The following is a 16,300-nucleotide window of genomic DNA, read 5'->3' as shown; positions in this document are numbered from 1 at the left end:
GCAATTTTACCATCCTCCATACGGAAGTCCACATTATGTTGCCTGATACTAAGGCCTCTGTAATCAGAGCACTCGCCATTCACGGCCCTCAAATTACGCGGCCCATCCTACGCTGCCCTTGTTTCCAGGAAGTCTCTCCCCCAGGCAAGCTCGGGGCAGACCTGCCTACATTTGCAAATCAACACCGAGACAGTTCTGCAGGCCGTGGTGCGCACACGCCTCAGTCCCAGCATCTATAAGTACTATGATCTCTGCCCTTGCCTCACCCTGGGTTAAAACATGGGGCACGTGTGCTTATGTTATGTGTGTCCATATGTGTATTGTGGTCGGTTTAAAGAGACTTAAAAAAAAAACTTCTACCTGAAACGTGAAGTGCAATGTTCCCTTTGAGTCAAGTCACACATATCACATCACCACCACCACTGGAAGTACAGCGCCATTTCGGAACCATATAGGCAAGACATTGTGGGTATGCATATTAGCTCAAAAACAAGCTGTTCCAGAAAATTACCCTGGTGTTATAGGGCAGTGCTAATTTATACATAGCTTAATCAATCCAAGCCACACATTTCGCAAGATTGCAGACAACTACATACCTGGTTTCACCCTGAATTAGGAATCATCAGTGTAGTCCATGCTGAAGGTATTCTTCTTCTTCTTCTTCTTCTTCTTCTTAATTATCGGAGGCTGTGGTTGGAGCGTTGGGCCATTTTTAACAAACTCTAGGTAAATTATGGCGGGTTTGAAAGGGCCTGAAAAAAAACCCTACCACCCGAAATGTGAAAGTGCAATATTACATTTGAGCCAAGTCACAGCTGCCACAATGCCACCATTACTGGAAGTACACCCCCACTTCAGAGCCACATCAGCAAGGCATTGTGGGTATGCAAATGAGCTAAAATACAAGCCATTTGCTCCGGAAAATTGCCTTTGTCTTACAGGGCAGTGCTACTTTACACATAGCTTAATCAACCCAAGACAGACATTTGCCAAGACTGCAGGCAACCACATATGTGGTTTTACCCCTATTAGGGATCAGCACTGTAGTATAGTCTGACAATCCTGTGGATGGAGCAGGTTTTGCAAACACCAGCTAAACTATGGAGGGTTTAAAAAGGCTTGAAAAAAATCCCATGCATTTGAAATGTGAATTTGCAATATTCCATTTTAGCCACATCATACATGCCACATTGCCACCTAGTAATTCACATCAGTTCAGAGCCACATCAGCAAGCCATTGTGGGTATGCATGATGTCAAATGCAATTTGTTTGCTCCAGAAAATTGCCTTTGTCTCACAGAGTAGGGCAAGGCCATAGCTTAATCAACCCAAGATAGAGATTTCTCAAGACTACAGATAACTACATACCTGGTTGGACCCTTATTAGGGATCATCAGTTTAGTATAGCCTGACAGTCTTGTGGATGGAGAGTTGGGAATGTTTAACAAACACTAGCTAAATTATGGTGGATTTAAAAAAGCTTGAAAATAAATCTTTCCACCTGAAATGTGAAAGCTCAATATTCTTTTTGAGCCAAGTCACACACACCACAGCGCCACCTAGTAACCATCGCTGGAAATACACCTCCAGTTCAGATACATTTAACAAAAGGGTGGCCTTAAAGTGTTAGGACTTTTGGCAACAATAGTGTTATAACAGGAAGTGTCCTAATACTTAAAATACAAAGGGCAACACTTTACATGCTATTTCCTTAATTTGTTAGAGGTTATAAATACACATTTACCCTCACACCGTCTTAGTAATCCTTCATGGTGCTCGAAAAAAAGGTTTTTGCATTTGGTAAACCTTTTCTTAAGTGGGGGCATTTCTCTTTGCTGTTTTATTGCTTCATATATATTTGTAATACCAGACTGGTCACTTCTCAATGTGCTGTGCTTCTCTTGTGGGACAATTAGACAATTGTACAAACATGAAAGGTACAAGACGCATAGTTCAATTTACATTCAAAGAACTGGGATGGTCATTTCATTGTGCTACAATTTCTATCATCTGATAGAGTGTACCCTTTTCTTCTTTTGCTGTGACCATCACATGTACTTTAAACCATAGGCAGATCTCAAAAATACAATACAAACACATGCTAGAATTAAACAAAATCCATGCAATAAATTCCTATGATTTGGCTAATGATAAAAGCACCTCATTTCTCTATCTATCTATGGCTATTAGCTGTGTGCTATATTCTGTATGTGTGTGTGTGCCAAAGTATTTGATTTGTTATTCATTATTTGCTGTAATAGTCATTTGACCAATCCCAGGACAACGTCACTAGTCATTAGCTGTTAGTATGAGCAGGGACATGTGGTGGAATGTCCTTGTCCTTCTCATAGGGCGTTTCGGCAGAATGTTCAATTTTGCTGCCTTCTTCTGGACAGTCCATTGGGGTATTCCTGGTGGGGGAAAACCAGATGCTGCATTACTGGATTGTTTCAGGTACGTGGCAGAAATTAAAACTAGAACTAAAGTAAAAGCCACAGAGAAGGGTATTGAAGGTTAAAAACAACAAGGTCTGTTTTGGGACCTAACTGTACACTGAGCTGGTAGGACCTTCCCTTGCTCAGAGTAAGGTCAGGGCATGAGCGCCCACCGCTGAATTTAGAGCTTGCAGAATGTCTCTAAATGGCATTCTGGATGGCTATCCAGGTTATAGATAATCGGCACCTTTGAAGCTCGGGGGCTGAATGGGAGATAAGGTGGGAAATGCAGGGGGGAAGAGACATAAAGGCATAGTCAGTTTGCTCATATTATGTGGATGTTGATACTTAGTGCAGCAGACATAGGGCCTCATTCCGGGTTTGGAGGTAGCCATGACGCTATTTTCAACATGGCTTCCTCCAAAACCGGGTCCGGCACCGGTCTGGTTGAATGGGTACTTACCAGGTCATACCGACCCTGGAGGACCCGGTAAGTCCCCATTCAACCAATCATTCCCCATTCCCATTTGAGCCCTAATAGGGCTCAATGGGAATGGGGAAGGTGCTAATAAAGGGCCCACGAATAGCAGGCCCGTTATTAGCGCCCTGGTCCCTTAGCGGGACTCGTAAAGGACGTGTGGTCAGACCACACGTCCTTTACGGTTCCCGCTAAGGGACCTCGGAATTGGGCGGTACGGGATTACCGGCACCGGTCTCCTTACCGGTGCCAGGTATCCCTTACCGCCCAACTCAGAACAACCCCCATAGATCGCCAGTAGTCTAGTGTGCCAGTATGTCAATTACCTCTCACTGATTTGTTGTCCCGTGGTTATGTCTCTCTGCGGTTCATTATGTTTTCGGGCCCGAGCTGTGATGGCTGCCCGGGATAGACTCAGGGGCGTGACTGATTAGCAATAAACGCTGGAGGTGACAGAGGTAGGGAGAAATGGGTGAACATCACCATGTGCAATTGGAGGCGGATAGGAAATTAGATTAGTCTTCTTCAGGTTCTTAACTGCGAGGCCGCAGCATTCTCGTAGCTGAGTAACCCTCATTGACAGAACCACAGAGGTTACTATAGCGACTCGTGGACACTAGTCCTGCGCCCATGTGCATTACATCAAATATGAGGGAATTGCACTGAATAGGGGCCATCCTGAGGCCATTCATCTGTGGCCAAAGGATGTTATGTGTGGCCTAAACTGTTTGTGAGAGAGTACAGCAGACACATCTAATAGTTCTCGTAGCTGTGTAGCCCCCATATGGTAAATCATTTGCATCTACATTTCCCCTCCTTATACCAATAACTTGTACATATTGCTCCTATAAATGCACATATGCATTGTGCAGTGACAGAAGTGCATAAATACAAGGGGCAGTAAGGATGGACCAGTGCTCATGAGAGTCCAGGAGGGAAGTGCCAAAGGATCCCAAGGTGGGAGGCCGCTAGCTAACTGCTGGGGCAGAGGAGTCCCAACGGTGGGGTACATCTTAACCGTAATGTCCCTTTACCAATGTTTTTTCTGTCAATTGAATATGCTTTCATAAGTGAAAATATTTCATAATGTTACATCACTGTATATAAATTATATATAATTCCTCTTTTTACTTATATGAAACAACTATAAACCTCCTTTAACAAACATATTTTTTGCAACGCATACTTATGTGAATCGTTATCAGCAGCGCATACCCCAATAGGCAAATCAGAGTACACATTTGTCCTTGCCGAATGCCAGGCCCTCTGCCCACAGCAGAAAAGTTATATCACTATATTTTGAACTTATATTTCAACAATTTCAAAAAAGTAAAATACAAGACAGATTTCCAAAAGCACCCTTTCAGGTCCTTGCTGCTGCTCCTCGTACAACTTTGCTGCAATCCCATGCAGCACTTTGGGCTGCAGCTGCAAGCAGATTTATTTTTCTCATTTAAACCTACAGCTTCGGCCATGCCGCATGCCTGCAACTTCGCTGCAATCCCGTCCAGCACTCTGGGCTGAAGTCACAAGCAGATTTTTGTTCCCCATTTATACATACAGCTTTGGCCATGCCGTATGCCCAATAAGTAAATCAAAGTAGGCATTCGACCTTGCCGAGGGCTAAGCCCATTTGCCATGCACCAAACGTATAACACTATTCTTGAGCCACTGCCGATGGCAGAAAGGTTATATCACTATTTATTGTACTTGCATTTCCACACTTTCCAAAAAATCAAACACAAGACAGATTTGCAAAAGCATCTTTCCAGGTCTTTGCTGATGCTCCTCGCGCAGGTTTGTTGCAATCCTGTCCAGCACTCCGGACTGCAGCCGTGAGCAGAATTTTATTTCCTATTTCACCCTAGAGCTTCAACCATGCCACATGCCCCAATAAGTAACTCAAATTAGTCATTCGTCCTTCTCGAGGCCCAGGCCCATTGTCCATGCACCAAACTTATATCACTATTTTTTGTGCTTACATTTGGACACTTTGGAAAATAAAACACAAGATAGACTTACAAATCCATGCTTTTAGGTCTTTCCTGAAGCTCCTTGCGCAGGTTTGTTGTCATTCAGTACAGCACCTCAGGCTGTATCCACAAGAAAAGTATTTCTTCCCATTCAAACCTAGGGTTCAGCCATACTGCATGCCCCAATAAAGAAATCAGAGTACACGATTATCAAGTAATTACAGGGGAGTACAATGGGTAGATAACTGCGTTTCATCTAGTACTTTAAACAGATTACTCTGCTGCTGGTGCAGGGGTTTCTTTTGTGACGGTGCCCTTCCTTCTTCAAGTGTTAGGTTTTGAATAGGAGAGTAAGCCCTGTTCACTTCAGCACTAGCCTATTCAATAAGTAACTGTTGTCGTAATGAAGCAGTCTTCAAAACAGTTCTTGATATTATATTTATTGTTAGAACTCAGCCGACACGTAATTCAACTCTCTAGAATCTTTCTCAAGGCATGTAGATTGTGGGTCAGTCATTGCTGCAGGGTTCTGGAAATGAATCAAGTATCCAATCCCAATCTCTTGTCCGACTATGGGTGCAATTAAGGGTGGGTAATGATTTTAAGGGGTGGCCTGGTGACCATGTGGGCACCTGGTTCGGCATGCTTGGTAATTATCTGTTGATTATTATTGTCTTGGAGTGTATGCAGCGACATTCACGGCAAGCTGTTGATGCGATCCTGTGCAGGAGTTCGGTCTGTAGCCACTGAGGGAATTTTAGCCACAGACAAAATGTATTCTTCCATTAAAACCTATCCCGAGTTGTAAAAACCTTATGACATAACCACTCCCCGCTGGCCATGCCCACTTTAACCCCATTGCCAGTCTCTGGTGGTCATGGGCAGGAGCCAGATTATCCGAGTCATGGTCTTTGGCCATGGCTCGAACAATCTGGCCACTGCCCATGGCCACAGGCCATGACTCAGACAATATGGCCACTGCCCATGGCCACCGGCTATACCTCAGTCACCACTGGTATATTGTTATTGTTATTGTTATTTTGCATTTGTATAGCGCCTTATATACCATTGGTATGGTCTGAAGGCGCTGGTAGGTTGAACGCCCTTGGGAACCGAAGTTCGGGTCAGTGGAAAGATTAGAGAGAGTCCAAAGGTGCGTGTGCGCACCGGTATGTGTGCAGCTGGTGCGGAATTCATGTGGTAGCTGCTTCTTAGCGGTAGGTGTGGTGGTTGAGAGATCAGGGATATGTGTTCGGTCTGGCTGGAATTATCCAGACCGAGTGTGGCGGCGTTAGGCCTGAGGAGATACGCCTGGCTGGGGGTGTGAGACCAGCCATGTTTACTTAGAGTGATGGGGGGTGAGCGGCAGATGTTGATATGAGAACAGTTATACCGAATGGTGTCATAGTATCTCTGTGTTCTAGTTGAATGGTGGTGTAAGGAGAGAGTAAGCGTGGGGTGTGATATGCAGTATGCTCTTTCAAAGATTCTTTGCATTCCAAAACAAAATAAGCACGTCGCGCAATTCTGAGCGGTCAGGTCCGTTCTATCTTCACATCCGCTCTATGCACTATTCACCCATAACTCATTTGTTCCATGCGTTCGTTCGTTCCATACATTCGTTCGCTCTCCACACATTCGTTCACTCTCCACGCGTTCGTTTGCTTTCCACACGTTCGTTCGTTCTCCACACACTCGTCCGCTCTCCGTAGCCTCGTTCGCTCTCCACACCCTCGTTCGCTCTCCACACCCTCGTTCGCTCTCCACACCCTCGTTCGCTCTCCACACCCTCGTTCGCTCTCCGTACACTCGGCCGCTCTCCGCACACCCGGCCGCTCACCGCACTAATCCGCTCTCCGCACATTCAGCCGCTCTCCGCACACTCAGCCGCTCTCCACTCTCAGCCGCTCTCCACTCTCAGCCGCTCTCCACTCTCAGCCGCTCTCCACTCTCAGCCGCTTTCCACATTCAGCCGCTTTCCACACTCAGCCACTTTCCACACTCAGCCGCACTCCACATTCGGCCGCTCCCACGCTCATTCGCTCTCCACGCTCCTTCGCTCTCCACGCTCCTTTGCTCTCTACGCTCTTTCGCTCTCTACGCTCTTACGCTCTCCACGCTCATTCGCTCTCCACGCTCATTCGCTCTCCACGAGCCTCCGCTCTGCACGGTCCTCTGATCTGGACACTCTTCAGCTCTCTACGTTCCTCGCCTCTCTGCACTCAACCTCTCTCTACACTCAACCTCTCTCTACACTCACACATGTGCTCTCCACATTCATCTGTCTTCCACATTCATTTGCTCTTCATATTCGTCCGCTCATTACTCTCAGCTAACCTCCACACTCATCCGCGCTCCACACTCGTCCGCCGGCAGCGCTCCTCCTCCCCGCTCATCTACACTCTATTCATATATATATATATTCATTCGGTCTCCTATTCAGCTCTCTCATCCTCCGCACTCATCCGCCCTCCTCATTTATCTGTTCTCGACATTCATCCGCTCTCGACACTCACCCGCTCTCGACACTCACCCGCTCTCGACACTCGTCTGCTCTCGACACTCATCCGCTCTCGACACTCATCCGCTCTTGACACTCATCCGCTCTCAACACTCATCCGCTCTCGACACTCATCCGCTCTCGACACTCATCCGCTCTCGACACTCATCAGCTTTCAACACTCATCCGCTCTCGACACTTATCTGCCCTCGACATTCATCCGCTCTCCATACTCATCCGCTCTCCATACGCATCTGCTCTCTACATTCTTCCGCTTTCTGCACTCATCCGCTTTCTACACTCATCCGCTCTCCACACTCATCCGTTCCCCCTACTCCGTCGCTCCCCCACTTAGTCGCTCTCCCCACCGCTCTGCACACTCAACCGCTCTCCCCACTCAGCCGCTCTCCCCACTCAGTCACTCCCCCCACTCAGTCACTCCCCCCATTCAGTCGCTCTCATGCTTCTCTGCTCTCCACGCGCCTCCGCTATCTATGCTCCTTCACTCTGCACGTTCCTCCGCTCTGCACGCTCTTCCGTTCTCCACGTGCCTCCGCTCTCTGCACATAGCCGCTCTCCACACTCGACTGTTCTCTACACTCGACGGCTCTCCACACTCTTCCGTCCTCCACATTGATTTGCTCTTCAAATTCATCCGCTCTCCACACTCATCCGCCAATAGTATTCATCCTCCTACACTCTTCTACAACTCATCTATGCTTATCCACACTCATCCTTACTCATTCGCTCTCCCCACTCATCTGCTCACGTCCTCCACACTCATCCGCTCTCCACAGTCAGCCGCTCTCCACGCTTATCGGGTCTCCACGCTCATCCGCTCTCCACGCTCCTCCGCTCTCTACACTCAACCGCTCTGTACATTCATGAGCTCTCAACATTCATCCGTCTTCCACATTCATTTGCACTTCATCTTCGTCCGCTCTTTACACTCAACCGAGCTACACACTCAGCTGCCCCCCACACTCACCCGCCGACAGCATTCATCCTCCACACTCATCTATACTCATCACAGTCATTCGTACTCCCCACTCGTCCAGTCACGCCCTCCACACTCTTCTGCTCTCCACGCTCGTCCGGTCTCAACGTTCATCCGCTCTCTGCACTTACTACATTCCCAGTGATTTATTCGTATTGTCCACTTCGCTGTTTTCGATCTCCATTGCTCGTTTTAGTTCTGTTTGTCATTGTAGGTTACAGTCTGGTTAGTTTAGCTGTATTTTATTTATTTATTTATTTATTTATTTATTTATTTATTTATTTATTTATTTTGTGGTTTGCTGGGTCGGTGTTATTGTGATGATTGGTGTTGCTGGTTTGGAACCGGTTGGTTTTAGGGAAAGAGCCAGGTTTTTAGTAGTTTGCGGAATGCCGTTAAGTCCTTAGTTAGGCGGATGTGGGGAGGGAGCGAGTTCCATAGGGTTGGGGCCAAGGCTGAGAATGATGCTCCGCCTAACCTGACTGAGTTTGTCTTGGGAATTACTAGGAGGCCGGCTGAGCTTGATCTAAGGGTGTGAGTGGGGTGATAAGGTATTAACTTTTCTTGAAGATATTGCGGTCCAGTTTTATGTAGTGCTCGATGGGTGAGGCATAAGGTTTTGAAGGCCACTCTACGGGCTACTGGAAGCCAGTGCAGTGTCTTGAGGGCTGGGGATACGTGGTCTCTTGGACCGAGCGCGAGTAGCACTTTGGCGGCCGCGTTTTGTGCTCTTTGGAGTTTATTCAGTTGGTAGGCATGAATTCCGAGGTATAGGGGGTTTCCGTAGTCCAGTCTTGATATGACGATTGATTGGACTGCGGAAACTCTGTTTGGAAATGAGAGATATGGAAAGATGCGCCTAAGGTTTTTGAGGTGGTAGTGGCAGGACTTTGAGACATTATTGACTTGGCGCGAGAGTGTTAGGTCGGAGTCAAGGGTGCATCCAAGATTTTTCACTGTGTTGGAGGGAGTCGGTGAGTTGCCCATGGCGGGTGGCCAGGGTATTGGGTGCGGTAGAAGATCAGAGTTGCCGCAAACCATGATTTCTGTTTTGGATGGGTTTAACAAGAGGTGGCTTTGGGTCATCCAGCGTTCTATGTTCAGGAGGCAGGATGCAATATCCGGTCGGGAGTTGGGTTTTGCGTTCAGGATTTTTAGAATTAGTTGAGTGTCGTCGGCGTAATTGTAACACAGGATGTTGTGTGAACAAATTATTGGTGGGAGGGTGATCAGGTAGAGATTGAACAGGAGGGCGGATAGACATGCTCCTTGTGGGACTCCTGTGTCGACTGGTTGGGCTTGGGAGGTAAAGTCGGAGAGTGTCGTTATTTGGTGACTGTCTTTGAGGAACGAAGCTATCCATTTAAGGGCGGTTCCACGTATCCCTAGGGAGTGGAGGCGGTCCAGGAGGATTGCGTGATTGATCGTGTCAAAGGCGGCCGATAGGTCGAGAAGGATTAGTGCGGCGCATCCTGCGGAGTCGGCTGTCATTTTAAGGTCATCCCAGATCGAGGTTAGGGTGGTTTCAGTTCCATGACGGGTTCTGAATCCTGATTGGGCGGGGTCCAGGAGATTGTTGGCTTCAACAAAGGCATTTAGTTGGGAGTAGGCGGTTCGGTCAATGAGTTTGGCAAGGAACCTGGTGTTTGAGATGGGCCGGTAGTTTTTGGGCTCGAGAGGGTCGAGCGAAGGTTTTTTAATTAGAGGTTTGACGTGCACCAATTTGAATGCGTCTGGAAAGATACCGGCGGAAAGCGAGGCATTTATGATAGATCTTGCGTGTTCTCCAGCGCAGGTGGAGGTAAAGATTTCTTTTAGGGTTGTGGCAGGGCAGGGGTCCAATGGTGATCCAGATGGTTTGCGGGCGGATAGGAGTTTGAGAAATTGTTCTGGTGATATTGGACTGAAGGAATCGAACGTTGGTTGCGTAGAGGTCGCAGCTGATGGGCAGGCCAGTACGGGCGGAGGATTGCCAGGTGGCTGTAAGAGAGCCAGTTTGGTGGTTAGAGTTTTTGTCCTTTCGATAGCCGTGGAGTAAAATTGGAGGGAGAGAGAGTCACACAGTGATTGTGACGCGGTCGGGATGGTTGTGTTACAAGCCGGATTGGTGAATTCGGAGATAATTTTGTGAAGTTCTTTGCTTTGGTTTTTGCAGTTTAGGATTCGGGAGTTGTAGTGGGCCTTTTTTGCTTTCCGGATTTCGGCTTTGTACCGATACAGGTGTCGGGCTAAGGAGGTCTTGCTCTCATGGGTTTTCTCTTTCTGCCATTTGCGTTCTAGGTATTTGTATTGTCGTTTAGTGGTCTTCAGCTCAGGGGTGAACCATCTGGGGAAAGGGCCACGGCGGGTTGATGGTTTGCACAAGGGGGTGAGCCGCATCAGAGATGCGTTGAGCCATGAATCAAAGGCCTCAGGGGTTAGTTGGTTGTTGAGATAGGTAGGTGGAGGAGACTGGAGGAGTGCCTCGGCTAGGTCTGGGATGATTATTAGTTTCTTCCAGCATTTGCGTATGTTTGGAGGTTCAGATGCGAGTACGGGAAGGGGTTCGGGTGAGTGGATGTCGAACGAGAGAATGAAGTGATCAGACCAGATGACAGGGGTGGGCGGCATTAGATGGGTCAGGGAGTTGGAGCTAAAGATGGCATCAAGGGTGTGTCCTTTATAGTGAGTCGGGCCGTTTGTGTGGGGTTGGAGATTAATTGCATCTAAACCGTCAATCAGGGAGTATGTCATAGGGTTGGTGGGGATGTTGAGCCATATGTTGAAGTCTCCAAGAAGGATGAGGTTGGGATGGTTTAGTTGGAGGGTGGCAATAGAATCGCAAAGGTTGTTTGCGAAGTGTCTATTGTAGCCAGGGGGCCTGTAGATTATTAGGAAGGTGTGTGAGAGCGACGGGGAGAGGGATAGTTTAACGAGGAGAGATTCGCAGGATGGAATGGAGGGTTGCTTGTCGATGATTGAGGCGCGGAAGAGAGATTTGAAGACGAATGCTATCCCCCCTCCCCTGGACGGACGGTTCAGTGGGATGAGGGAGTAGTCAGGCGGGAAGGCTTCATTAGCGATTGGGCCGAAGTCGTCAGAGAACCAGGTTTCAGTAATGAAAACTAGGTCTGGTTTGATTGAGGCGAGGAGATCAAAGATGCAATGTCTGTTTTTTGCCACAGATCGGGTTTTAAATAGGATGCAGTTCACATCGGCAGTCAAGGATGGTCTTGGTGCTGGAGCGGGATGGGGCGGTGGAGAAGAGGGTGACGGAGGGGGGTAGGGTGGGTGATGATAGATGGGAATAGTGGGCGAGCAGAGAGATTGGTCGGCTTCGGGTGGGGTTGGAAGGCTGCGTGTGATAGGATGATCGGGTTTGGGTTGGGGGATTTGAAGGAGGGGTGTTGGCGGTTAGGGGTTTCAGTTGCAGGTGATGTGAAATCGAGGGAGAGGGGTTTCAGGCAGGGAGAAGCCATGGGGGAAGAAGGAGATTGCGGGATAGAGGTGATGGGTCGAGACAAGGGAGGTGAGGAGTGCTGAGAGATTGAAGGGGACAAGGAACGTTTCCTCTTTAGCTTCTTTGTTGCGACTGGTGTGTGGGAGAGAGTAGGGGGGTCGGAGGGGGAGAGGGATGCAGCTTCAGTTCTTGCTAGGGCTAGGCGTGCAGTTTTTAGGGAGGGGAAAGGGTGTGGTCGGGGGGCAGGGTGGCAGGGGTATGAGGGGAGGGTGGGAGGTGGGAGAATACAGGGCCGTTAAGTCCTTAGTTAGGCGGATGTGGGGAGGGAGCGAGTTCCATAGGGTTGGGGCCAAGGCTGAGAATGATGCTCCGCCTAACCTGACTGAGTTTGTCTTGGGAATTACTAGGAGGCCGGCTGAGCTTGATCTAAGGGTGTGAGTGGGGTGATAAGGTATTAACTTTTCTTGAAGATATTGCGGTCCAGTTTTATGTAGTGCTCGATGGGTGAGGCATAAGGTTTTGAAGGCCACTCTACGGGCTACTGGAAGCCAGTGCAGTGTCTTGAGGGCTGGGGATACGTGGTCTCTTGGACCGAGTGCGAGTAGCACTTTGGCGGCCGCGTTTTGTGCTCTTTGGAGTTTATTCAGTTGGTAGGCATGAATTCCGAGGTATAGGGGGTTTCCGTAGTCCAGTCTTGATATGACGATTGATTGGACTGCGGAAACTCTGTTTGGAAATGAGAGATATGGAAAGATGCGCCTAAGGTTTTTGAGGTGGTAGTGGCAGGACTTTGAGACATTATTGACTTGGCGCGAGAGTGTTAGGTCGGAGTCAAGGGTGCATCCAAGATTTTTCACTGTGTTGGAGGGAGTCGGTGAGTTGCCCATGGCGGGTGGCCAGGGTATTGGGTGCGGTAGAAGATCAGAGTTGCCGCAAACCATGATTTCTGTTTTGGATGGGTTTAACAAGAGGTGGCTTTGGGTCATCCAGCGTTCTATGTTCAGGAGGCAGGATGCAATATCCGGTCGGGAGTTGGGTTTTGCGTTCAGGATTTTTAGAATTAGTTGAGTGTCGTCGGCGTAATTGTAACACAGGATGTTGTGTGAACAAATTATTGGTGGGAGGGTGATCAGGTAGAGATTGAACAGGAGGGCGGATAGACATGCTCCTTGTGGGACTCCTGTGTCGACTGGTTGGGCTTGGGAGGTAAAGTCGGAGAGTGTCGTTATTTGGTGACTGTCTTTGAGGAACGAAGCTATCCATTTAAGGGCGGTTCCACGTATCCCTAGGGAGTGGAGGCGGTCCAGGAGGATTGCGTGATTGATCGTGTCAAAGGCGGCCGATAGGTCGAGAAGGATTAGTGCGGCGCATCCTGCGGAGTCGGCTGTCATTTTAAGGTCATCCCAGATCGAGGTTAGGGTGGTTTCAGTTCCATGACGGGTTCTGAATCCTGATTGGGCGGGGTCCAGGAGATTGTTGGCTTCAACAAAGGCATTTAGTTGGGAGTAGGCGGTTCGGTCAATGAGTTTGGCAAGGAACCTGGTGTTTGAGATGGGCCGGTAGTTTTTGGGCTCGAGAGGGTCGAGCGAAGGTTTTTTAATTAGAGGTTTGACGTGCACCAATTTGAATGCGTCTGGAAAGATACCGGCGGAAAGCGAGGCATTTATGATAGATCTTGCGTGTTCTCCAGCGCAGGTGGAGGTAAAGATTTCTTTTAGGGTTGTGGCAGGGCAGGGGTCCAATGGTGATCCAGATGGTTTGCGGGCGGATAGGAGTTTGAGAAATTGTTCTGGTGATATTGGACTGAAGGAATCGAACGTTGGTTGCGTAGAGGTCGCAGCTGATGGGCAGGCCAGTACGGGCGGAGGATTGCCAGGTGGCTGTAAGAGAGCCAGTTTGGTGGTTAGAGTTTTTGTCCTTTCGATAGCCGTGGAGTAAAATTGGAGGGAGAGAGAGTCACACAGTGATTGTGACGCGGTCGGGATGGTTGTGTTACAAGCCGGATTGGTGAATTCGGAGATAATTTTGTGAAGTTCTTTGCTTTGGTTTTTGCAGTTTAGGATTCGGGAGTTGTAGTGGGCCTTTTTTGCTTTCCGGATTTCGGCTTTGTACCGATACAGGTGTCGGGCTAAGGAGGTCTTGCTCTCATGGGTTTTCTCTTTCTGCCATTTGCGTTCTAGGTATTTGTATTGTCGTTTAGTGGTCTTCAGCTCAGGGGTGAACCATCTGGGGAAAGGGCCACGGCGGGTTGATGGTTTGCACAAGGGGGTGAGCCGCATCAGAGATGCGTTGAGCCATGAATCAAAGGCCTCAGGGGTTAGTTGGTTGTTGAGATAGGTAGGTGGAGGAGACTGGAGGAGTGCCTCGGCTAGGTCTGGGATGATTATTAGTTTCTTCCAGCATTTGCGTATGTTTGGAGGTTCAGATGCGAGTACGGGAAGGGGTTCGGGTGAGTGGATGTCGAACGAGAGAATGAAGTGATCAGACCAGATGACAGGGGTGGGCGGCATTAGATGGGTCAGGGAGTTGGAGCTAAAGATGGCATCAAGGGTGTGTCCTTTATAGTGAGTCGGGCCGTTTGTGTGGGGTTGGAGATTAATTGCATCTAAACCGTCAATCAGGGAGTATGTCATAGGGTTGGTGGGGATGTCGAGCCATATGTTGAAGTCTCCAAGAAGGATGAGGTTGGGATGGTTTAGTTGGAGGGTGGCAATAGAATCGCAAAGGTTGTTTGCGAAGTGTCTATTGTAGCCAGGGGGCCTGTAGATTATTAGGAAGGTGTGTGAGAGCGACGGGGAGAGGGATAGTTTAACGAGGAGAGATTCGCAGGATGGAATGGAGGGTTGCTTGTCGATGATTGAGGCGCGGAAGAGAGATTTGAAGACGAATGCTATCCCCCCTCCCCTGGACGGACGGTTCAGTGGGATGAGGGAGTAGTCAGGCGGGAAGGCTTCATTAGCGATTGGGCCGAAGTCGTCAGAGAACCAGGTTTCAGTAATGAAAACTAGGTCTGGTTTGATTGAGGCGAGGAGATCAAAGATGCAATGTCTGTTTTTTGCCACAGATCGGGTTTTAAATAGGATGCAGTTCACATCGGCAGTCAAGGATGGTCTTGGTGCTGGAGCGGGATGGGGCGGTGGAGAAGAGGGTGACGGAGGGGGGTAGGGTGGGTGATGATAGATGGGAATAGTGGGCGAGCAGAGAGATTGGTCGGCTTCGGGTGGGGTTGGAAGGCTGCGTGTGATAGGATGATCGGGTTTGGGTTGGGGGATTTGAAGGAGGGGTGTTGGCGGTTAGGGGTTTCAGTTGCAGGTGATGTGAAATCGAGGGAGAGGGGTTTCAGGCAGGGAGAAGCCATGGGGGAAGAAGGAGATTGCGGGATAGAGGTGATGGGTCGAGACAAGGGAGGTGAGGAGTGCTGAGAGATTGAAGGGGACAAGGAACGTTTCCTCTTTAGCTTCTTTGTTGCGACTGGTGTGTGGGAGAGAGTAGGGGGGTCGGAGGGGGAGAGGGATGCAGCTTCAGTTCTTGCTAGGGCTAGGCGTGCAGTTTTTAGGGAGGGGAAAGGGTGTGGTCGGGGGGCAGGGTGGCAGGGGTATGAGGGGAGGGTGGGAGGTGGGAGAATACAGGGTGGGGTGTGCCAGGAATTATAGTGAGGGGAGCGGGTATGGGTAATGCTGGTGGGTCGGGGGTGGGGTTCAGGGGATGAGTGGTCTTGGGGTGAGTGGCTCGCCATCGTGCCCCCCTGGCTTGGTGTTTGGAGAGGGGAAAGGCAGGGGGTGCGAAGGAGGTTGGAGAGATTTGGGAGGGGGCGCGGCAGGGAAGACAGATCGGAGAGTGGGGGTGGTCCACGGGGTTCGTTTCTGGCTGACTCTTGAGGAGTGGGTGCACTCATGATTGGTGCGAGCTTTTAGGTTGATTTAGGAGGGCTTTCTGATTGTAGTTCTGAGGCGCGGTGGTGGTGACACGCTTTTGGGCACACCTTAGGTTCAATTGCTTGAAGATGATACTAGACTATTGGTGGTTTTCTAGATAGAATAGTAAACAGAGGTGATTTTAGTTTATTGGGTACACTTCTAAGTTCACCTGTACACAGAGAAGATATTCGGTCAGCCTCTAGATTCAATTTGCTTAGAGGGGGTATTAGATTATTAGTGACAGTTTTGGATTCTATATTACACAGATATACTGTTAGTTATACTGTTGGGATTGAATAGGGCACGGTAGTGGTGGACTTCTTTCAATTCACCTTTATACAAGGAGGGTATTAGGCATGGATCTAAATCAACTTTGTAGTTAGATTATTAGTCACTGTTTTAGATTCTACATTACATAGCTATGCTGTTAGTTATTTCTAAATCAGAGTTTCACAGAGAGGTTGTTGGGCACAGATTTAGATTCTATATTACACAACTATGTTTTTAGTTATACTAATAGGATTGAATTGCATGGTGGTGGTGGACTTCTTTCAATTCATC

The 16,300-nt window shown here is 48.7% G+C and overlaps 1 long non-coding RNA gene across 1 annotated transcript in view; it reads right to left on the bottom strand.

Annotated features, from left to right (window-relative positions):
- Nucleotides 1–1,851: 1,851 nt before the first annotated feature.
- The window catches only part of LOC138489642 (uncharacterized), a 418,884-nt gene continuing 404,435 nt past the window's right edge, over nt 1,852–16,300 (bottom strand). The window contains exon 3 of the long non-coding RNA XR_011274847.1: nt 1,852–2,411. This is a non-coding gene — a long non-coding RNA (uncharacterized lncRNA). The remainder of the gene's footprint in view (nt 2,412–16,300) is intronic.

Source organism: Ambystoma mexicanum, chromosome 9, assembly GCF_040938575.1.
Source record: "Ambystoma mexicanum isolate Mex_15411 chromosome 9, UKY_AmexF1_1, whole genome shotgun sequence".
In the NCBI taxonomy this organism is placed as follows: domain Eukaryota; kingdom Metazoa; phylum Chordata; class Amphibia; order Caudata; family Ambystomatidae; genus Ambystoma; species Ambystoma mexicanum.
The sequence above is the reverse complement of the archived record's forward strand: the minus strand, read 5'-3'. Positions and strand labels throughout refer to the sequence as shown.